The following is a 9,010-nucleotide window of genomic DNA, read 5'->3' as shown; positions in this document are numbered from 1 at the left end:
ATCATGACTTGATCTTCTTCCAGAGTTTATTCCTTAGCTTAAATTGTTCACAGAAAAATCCTCCAGTCTAATCTACTATACACTTTTACAGACTCAAGGAATAGAGTATAGAAGACATATATAGATTATCATATAACTTAATCTTAGGATTGTCAATTTGACTTAGTCTTGTTATTTTACAGGCATGTCTTGCACAACAATCTCCCCCAATTTATGAGAAAATTGCTTATAAAAAATTCATTCCTGATAACAAGACTATCCCCAAGGTAAAATCAAATACAATAAATTGACATATTAAATAACAAATTAAACTTTTTATATATTGATCAATTACATTAGTTTAAAATTACAGCCATCGGGTGAATTTCTCATAACCATGTTCTTTCTTGATGAGGTCCTTAAGATTTACTACCACTTAAAGTTCTTCAATAATTTATGTCCCTCTCAAAGCTTTCACCAATTTGAGCCATTCATCCAATGAATAATTGTTGAGATAATTGACCCTGAATCTTGAAAATCTGCCAACTTGAATATTCAGAAAATGTCCATCTTTTAAAATTCTAATTATCCCCCTTGCCTTGAGTTCATTTGATCTTTGTTCAAATATTTCAATCTCCTTGGCATACCGCCTTTCCCGTTTTTCCCTCTCAGCCTTTATCCTTGCATGTCTTTCATCCTTTTCTCTCACCTTTTCAGACCGTTCCCGTACTAGTATCCTTATCTTTCATTAAACTTATCACTCTCTTCAATTATGTGGTTGAAAATGTTTCCATTACTTCTCTGCTTAGCAAATGAAGGAGCCATCCAAGTAGTAGATTTTGACTTTTCTTATAGTAATAACCCAAACTTTGACTATCTCCTCCGCTAGTTATTGGTGATAGTCATCATCCGGTATGCTCTCATTTAAAGGTTAAAAATTAGCTTGATTAAAGCAGTTCCAGATAGCTCCAACATTAGCTTGAATTTTCTTTTATTTTCTCCCAACAGTCTTGATTGGAGGCTTGAATGAAGGTAGGTTTGAGATTTTCTTTAAAGTGACATGGTTCAATGTGATTGGTATTTTGAGTAAGGAATTTGCAGTTTGTTTGTACATATATTTATGATTTGAGGTTGAAGTTTGTTGAATGTTTAGTTTGGTAGGTTTGAGGGTCTGAGTTTGAGTGATTTGGATTTCTTGGACTTTCTTCTATTTTGCTCCTTCCTCTCCATCCATTCTCTTCCTTTTAATGTTATCCCTTTCTTTATTTTCTTCATTCTCTTTCTTCTTCTCCACCACCTTGCTACCCGCTGTTCTGCTAGATTGACTTGGATTTGAGCCAGAAGGTTTTTGATCATATTTCTTCTGCTCATCATCATCCAAGTCAACTCTAGTGTTGATTTGAGTTTTGGGCAGCATGGTTTCAGCATTTGTCAAATATCTTCTCAGAATCTTGATAATTTCTTTATCTTCAACAGTCTTCCTCTTCTTTGTTTTCAACTCAGCTTCCAATTTCATGATCAATCTTAAGTTTCCCATAACAAAGTATTTAGGGATCGTGAATTGGTTGCATTTTCTGGTTGAAGGACATATATAGGCCAACCCCTTACTTGGTTGAAGATAGGCTTTAGGAAATATAGAAATTTGTGCCTTTTTAAGTTCTCCAAGTAATTGAGTGTCCTCTGGAATCACCCTATTGGCTTTCTCAATGATGACATCCAGCTCAGATGCTCTCTTATATTGAAGATTTGAAAGAGACACATGTAAACATCTGTCTACACCACAATCATTGACATTGGCTATAATTCCCTTTTCTCTGAAGCTGCCATTTGTCACTAACACCACTCTCAGAAAGTTTATGTTTTTGACCAAATCCCTTTTGTATGTTATATAGTTGTTGTTTAGAGAGACTCTTAGTGTTGTGAGCAATTCATTGAACTTCTTGTCAATGTAAGGTCCTTATGCATCCAACTGGAGTCTGTCTTTACCAACATCATGAGCACTTTGAGTGGTTTGTCTTTGGCTTGTTGATTTTGTCGTTGTCACCATCTCCTCATTAGTCTGGTTAACAGGCAAACGGATTGAAGGTAGAGGGATCTGGGATCTTACTGAGTGAGTAGTTTCTAGCAGAGGCACATTTAAGGCTCCCATTATAGCTCCAAAAGAAATTGATTTTTGCATTTGAAGATGTCTATAGGAGCTTACCAAGGACTTAATGTCCTGTTGTTGAGATTGCGCCAAGGTAGTTAGAGCACTGACTTGAGTTGAGAGAGAATCATTAGAATTTTGAAGAGATGAGACTTGTTGTTGCAGAGACTGGATTTGCAGATTTGTGGATGTAGATATTGGTTGTTCTGAACTAGATGCTGCCAAAGTACCAAAAGAATTCGGCACAACATTCTTGATCTCCTCTATGACCAAGGTTGATGATTCAAAGCTAGCTTTTTACAGTTGATCCAGCTTGACCTTTGAGTAATTATTCTGAATGATTTATTTTTGGATCACCTCATGCAAAGCTTTGAAAGACTCTCTCAACTCAGACACACTTTCTTCCACTGGGGTTAGAGAGAGGGCTTGAAGCCTTTCATAAAGCTTGTTGAACTTGGTCTTGATATCTTGAAATGTTGGCATCAGCTCATCAGTCTTGTCATTAACCAATTTCTTTACTGTAACTTGATGCTTTCCCGGAGCGTTTTTTATAGCTCTTTCAATGTGATAAGAGGCCTTCAATTGTGCTTTATACATCTCCGTCACAGTATCATATACTTCTTGGGGAGTGAGGACCTTAGCATTGCTTCCCAGAATGGTAACATATTCTTCTCTAAACTTTGCTAAGGCCCCCTCCATAGTTGTGGTAAAGTCCTTGGAAAGCCATGCATCCACATTATGATCTGCTTCATCTGTAATTTTCTCATGTTACTCTTCAACATCCTCCTTGTGAGAAAGTAATATTGCTTGATAGTCCTGGTTTGACATATCTATAGTGAGGAGTTGTTGGGTGATATTAGCTAGGCCTGCAAGTTGCTCAACCAAAAGATCATTAACAGTTGTTGGTTGAGTTTGAGCATCTTGCATCCATTGAGCTAGAGGGTGTGAGGGTTGAGGGTTGGTGTTTGAGGTAGAAGGTTGGTCAGTTGTGTTTGATGTGTTTGGGATAGGTGTTTGGTGAGATGTGTTTGAGATAGAGGGTATAAATGTAGGAACATCACCTGTGACAGAAGTCACAGTTGTACTCACAGTTGGAATTGTGGTTGTGATAGTGTGTTGTTCACTAATAATGGGAACCTCCATTTGAATTGGAGGGGTTTTGACCAGGTTACTGTCATGTACCATGGTCTCAAACCCTTATTCTTCTTGCAAAGAACTGGCACTTAAATGTGCTATACTTGCCTCCTAAATAGGTGGATCATTGGCAATTTTACTCCTAGCTTCATGTTGAGTGGCATTTATGACACTTAATTACATTCCGTAAAGCGTTGAATTAATGTATTTGTACTCAAGTTGTTGGTATTTTTACGTGTTTTTGTAGTGTTTTAACATTGCGGGCATTTTCCAGGTAATCAGGTAAATTAACATAATTGTGGTGCTAATTTGGTGTTTGGATGGTGTTGGAATAAAGGCTCGTGAAAAGACTGGCTCAAATCAGCAAGAAGAAGAAAAGAATTCAGAATTTTATTCAAGAGGACAGTGCGCCCGCGCTGGTCAAGCGCGCGGCCGCGCCCAAAGTACAGAAACTCAGCGTGCCCACGCCAGGTCGGGGTAGCAGAATTATGTTTCTATTAGGATTTTGAGAGTTTAAAGCCCTGGTCAATTCTATAGCATATATATACATAAATAAAGATGTTTTGCATAAAGGGAGACGTACAAAAGCTAAAGAGAGGGAGTAAAGAAGACCGGAGAGCATAATTCAGCCAAGGCAAAAAAGATCTAGTTTATTCTTGTGATTCTTTGTTTAAATTATAACGTTGGATGCTCGTTTTCTTATTCTTGAACCTTTACTTGTGTTTTGTACTTGGTTTTATTAAGTATAAAGACTACATTTATTATACCATGCTTTCATCGGAACCCACGTTGATAATGAGTCTGATCATGGGCTAATCGTTATCGTGGGGTTCTAGCGGATTTATTTATGGATTTCTTTAGTTAATTTGTTTCGATGCCTTAGTGTGTGGTGATTGTATGATAATCTAGTATTGGTTGTGCTTATTCGTCTTATGAGCGTCGCGAACTTATAAAATAGTATGTTAATTCTTAATGAAGCGAAAGTGAATTTAAGGATTTAGAACTTGCCATGCTAGCACAAGTTCATGTGTTATTGTTATGCATGATCCGTAGGTAATTTTAACTATTTTACTTGCCCTATGTAATCACGATAGATAACTTGTGCATTAAACCGTTATATTGTCAAATTCTATAGACATATAGGGTCTCAATATAATTGGTGTCTGTTCAGCTTCTATCTCTTTTGTGGATTTCTGGTAGTATGGTATTCGTACAACGAAAGTTGGCGTTTATCAGTTTCGTGTTATCTGATTAATGTCATCATCATTACATGCTAAGGTTAAGAACGAAAAGGCTATTGAATGAAGTACTTAATGAAGTGAGAATCTCATGTTTGTGTTATATATTATTCAACTCTCTTTACTCTCTTTAGTTAATGTTCTTTAGAATAATTCTCTTTAGTTAATCATAGTATAATCAAAACTCAATTTGTTATTCGTCTTAGCATTAAATAATAGCCATATCATTGTTGCATAGGTGCATAAATCACAAGGTTAATTTAAATTAGTCCCTGTGGGAATGAACTAGAATTAATTCTATATTACTTGCAAACGCGTATACTTGCGTGAATTTTAGCGCGTGTTTAGCGACTAACAAGTTTTTGGCGCCGCTGCCGGGGACTGCAGTGTTAACTTTTAGTTTATGTGTTTGTCATCAGTGATCGTTAAAGTTCATTGACTCGGACATTGTTACTTACCTACTCTTATTCTTTATCGTTTTTTAGGTATTCTAGCGAGCGTGTATGCATACACGTTCGTGGGCTCGTAAGAGAAATTTGGATCAAGCCGAGGAAGAAGCGGTAGTGATTCGAAGGGAAGTTTTTGAGGATGAAGAGAAAGTAGCAGAAGAAGAGAAAGTCGAGAAAGCAGCTCTAGTAGTGATGGGAGATCAAGAAGAAAATCTGAAGGCTCTGATGGACTATTCTCAGCCTAAGATTAATGATATTCAATCGAGCATCATCAGACCAGCCATCTCGGCTATCACTTTTGAGATCAAGTCGAGCACGATTCAGATGATACAGAACTCAGTTCAGTTTGGGGGTTCTCCTACAGAAGACCCCAACATGCACATCAGGGATTTCATCGAGATCTGCGACACTTTCAAGTTTAATGGGGTGACTGAAGATGCTATCAAGCTGCGACTTTTCCCATTCTCTCTGAGGGATAAAGCAAAGTGCTAGTTACATTCTCTACCACCAGGGTCTATCACCACACGGGAGGATCTTTCTTAAAAGTTTCTCACTAAATTCTTTTTTATGGCGAAGACTGCTGCAATCAAGAATGCTTTTACTCAGTTTGCTCAACAAACAAGAGAATCTCTGTGTGAGGCTTGGGATCAATATAAGGAGATGCTAAAGAGTGCCCACACCATGGCATGCCTGATTTGATGATTATAAACTATTTCTACAATGGTTTGGGTACGCAGTCTAGACCTATGCTCGATGCAGCATCAGGAGGAGCCCTATGGGCTAAAAACTACAATGAAGCTTATGAATTGATCGAACTGATGGCTTCTAATGAATACCAGAATCCTTCTCAGAGGCGAACTTAGGGCAAGGTAGCAGGAATTCTGGAGTTGGATGCAGCAACTGCTATAGCTGCCCAACTTAAAGCGTTGACGATGAAAGTGGACTCTTTGGTGAATTATGGAGTTAATCAAATTTTTAGGGTTTGTGAGCTTTGTGCGGGAGCGCATGAAACAGAGCAGTGTGCTATTTCTAGCGAATCAGCTCAATTTGTAAGCAATTTTCAGAGATCACAGCAACAAGCCCCGCCGCTTATCATCCAAATAACCACAATTATCATAACTTCAGCTGGAGTAACAATCAGAATACGCTACAACAATCTTATCAGCCATACACAACAAAGCAGTATAACCCTCCTGGTTTTCAGCAACCGCATTATGCCCCCAGGCAATAACTTCAACTTCAGCAGCTGCCGCAAGCTAATGAAAAATCTGAATTGGAGGAGTTGAGGTTCATGTGCAAGAGTCAAGCTGTGTCTATCAAGACCCTGGAGAATCAGATTAGGAAAATTGCTAATGCATTACTGAGTCGTCAACCTGGCATGCTTCCAAGCGATACTAAAGTGCCAGGAAAGAAGAAAGCTAATAAGCATGTTAAGGCAATTACATTGAGGTCTGGTAAGGTTGCGAATCCTGGAAAAGCAAAGACTCCAGAATCTGAAGTTGAGGCTGAAGAAGAAGTGCAGAAGGAAGCACAAGTGGAACCAGGGAAGACTACTGTTGAGCACACTCCTCCTGAGGGTAATACAAGGGAGAAACAGATCTATCCTCCACCTCCTTTTCCTAGGAGGCTACAGAAGAAAAAGCTGGATAAGTAGTTTGAGAAGTTTCTGGAGGTGTTAAAAAACTTCACATCAACATACCTTTCGCTGAAGCTCTTGAACAAATGCCTAGTTACGCAAAATTCATGAAAGGTATTCTCTCTAGGAAGGTGAAGCTTGATGACTTAGAGACCGTTGCTCTCACGAAGGAATGCAGTGCTGTGCTGCAACAGAAGTTGCCTTCGAAGCTTAAGGATCCTGGAAGCTTCACTATTCCATACACCATTGGAAAGATATCATCTGACAAGTGTCTATGTAACTTGGGAGCTAGCATCAATCTGATGCCTTTGTCAATCTTCAAGAAGTTGGACTTGCCTGAGCCAAAGCCTACTTATATGACTTTGCAGTTAGCCGACCGTTCTATCACATATCCGCGAGGTATTGTGGCGGATATCTTGGTCAAGGTTGACAAACTCATCTTTCCTGCTGATTTCATAATTCTTGATTTCGAGGAGGATAGAAAGATTCCCATAATCTTGGGAAGACCTTTCTTAGCTACTGGCTGAACCTTGATAGATGTGCAAAAGGGTGAGCTCACCATGCGAGTGATGGATCAGGATGTAACTTTTAATGTGTTCAATGCCATGAAGTTCCCTACGGTAAATGAGGAGTGCTTAAAAGTGGAGTTGGTTGATTCTGTGGTTTCGTCAGATCTTGATCAATTACGAAGATCTGATGCCTAGGCCTTTTTGGGGAATTCCGATAGTGAAGATGATGAAGGGGATGAACAGTTGCAATTTCTGAACGCTTCTCCTTAGAAGAGGAAGATTGATATGCCTTTTGAATCTCTGGGAAATGAGGAGTTGAACAAATATCCTAAGCGCCTCAAGCCATCTATTGATGAAGCTCCTACTCTTGAGCTTAAGCCTTTACCTGAACATTTGAGGTATGCATTTTTAGGTGATGCATCAACTTTTCCTGTTATTGTTACATCTGACCTTTCAGGTAGCGATGAGGAGAAGCTTTTGAGAATTCTTAGAGAATTCAAATCGTCAATTGGTTGGACTATAGCAGATATCAAGGGAATCAGCCCTTCGTATTGCATGCACAAAATTCTGCTAGAGGAAGAAAGCAAGCCTACTGTTGAGCAACAGAGAAGGCTAAATCCGATCATGAAGGAGGTTGTGAAGAAGGAAATTCTTAAGTGGCTGGATGCAGGGATCATTTATCCTATTTCTGACAGTTCATGGGTGAGCTCAGTTCAGTGTGTGCCTAAGAAAGGAGTATCATTGTGGTTGCTAATGAGAAGAATGAGCTCATTCCTTCTCGAACAGTCACGGGGTGGAAAGTTTGCATGGATTACAGGAAGCTGAACAAGGCCACAAGAAAAGATCACTTCCCTCTGCCTTTTATTGATCAGATGCCAGACAGATTGGCTGGACATGAGTACTATTGTCTTCTGGATGGTTATTCTGGTTATAATTAAATCTGCATTGCTCCAGAAGATCAAGAGAAGACTACTTTTACTTGTCCATTTGGTACTTTTGCCTTTCAAAGAGTTTCTTTTGGACTATGTGGAGCATCGACCATATTTCAGAGATGAATGATGGCTATCTTCTCTGATATGTTTGGTCAGAATATGGAGGTGTTCATGGACGATTTCTCTGTGTTTGGTGATTCATTTGATAAGTGCTTGCAGAATTTAGGCGACGTTCTCAAGAGGTGTGTTGAGACCAATTTGGTTCTCAATTGGGAGAAATATCACTTTATGGTGCGACATGGTATTATTCTTGGGCACAAGGTCTCTAGTAAGGGTCTTGAGGTGGAAAAAGGCAAGGTGGGGGTCATCAAAATTCTTCCCCCACCAATTTCTGTTAAGGGGGTTTGCAGTTTTCTTGGTCATGCGGGCTTCTACAGGCATTTCATCATGGACTTCTCAAAGATTTCTAAACCTTTGTGCAATCTTTTGGAGAAGGATGTTCCGTTTAAGTTTGATGACGAGTGCATGGCTGCTTTTGAGTTCTTAAAGAAGAGTTTAATCATGGCACCTGTCATAACTGCATCTGATTGGAGTGAACCTTTTGAGATGATGTGCGATGCAAGTGACTATGCAGTTGGAGGAGTTCTGGGGCAAAGAAATAACAACATATTGTTAATTGTTCGGGTTTATGATGATAAGATCTTTCAACAACAGAATGCAGATAAACAGAATGGAATACTGCAACAAGACTGATTCAACATTGCTTATCAGATTGCAGTAGAGTCTATCTCGCAGGTTTAGTATTAGGTTGTAAGGGTTTGTGTAAATCTTGTTTATCAGGATAAGCCTTATCTCAAACAAACCCACCCTATCTTATAAATCAAGTTTAATTCTCTCAAGCCTTATCTTTACTTGATTTATCCTTTTCAAACTTCTAACAGATTAGTTTCTCTAGTGTTCATTCAAATATTTTCAAACAAACTTATT

General features: G+C 38.8%; 1 non-coding gene across 1 annotated transcript; it reads right to left on the bottom strand.

Moving 5' to 3' along the window:
• Positions 1–5,528: 5,528 nt before the first annotated feature.
• LOC141721899 (small nucleolar RNA R71) lies at positions 5,529–5,634 on the bottom strand. The gene has a single exon (XR_012574941.1). It is a non-coding gene; the product is annotated as a small nucleolar RNA R71 (small nucleolar RNA).
• Positions 5,635–9,010: the final 3,376 nt, after the last annotated feature.

Source organism: Apium graveolens, chromosome 4 (genome assembly GCF_009905375.1).
Source record: "Apium graveolens cultivar Ventura chromosome 4, ASM990537v1, whole genome shotgun sequence".
In the NCBI taxonomy this organism is placed as follows: domain Eukaryota; kingdom Viridiplantae; phylum Streptophyta; class Magnoliopsida; order Apiales; family Apiaceae; genus Apium; species Apium graveolens.
Note: the sequence above shows the minus strand (reverse complement) of the source record. Positions and strands in the feature narration are given on the sequence as shown.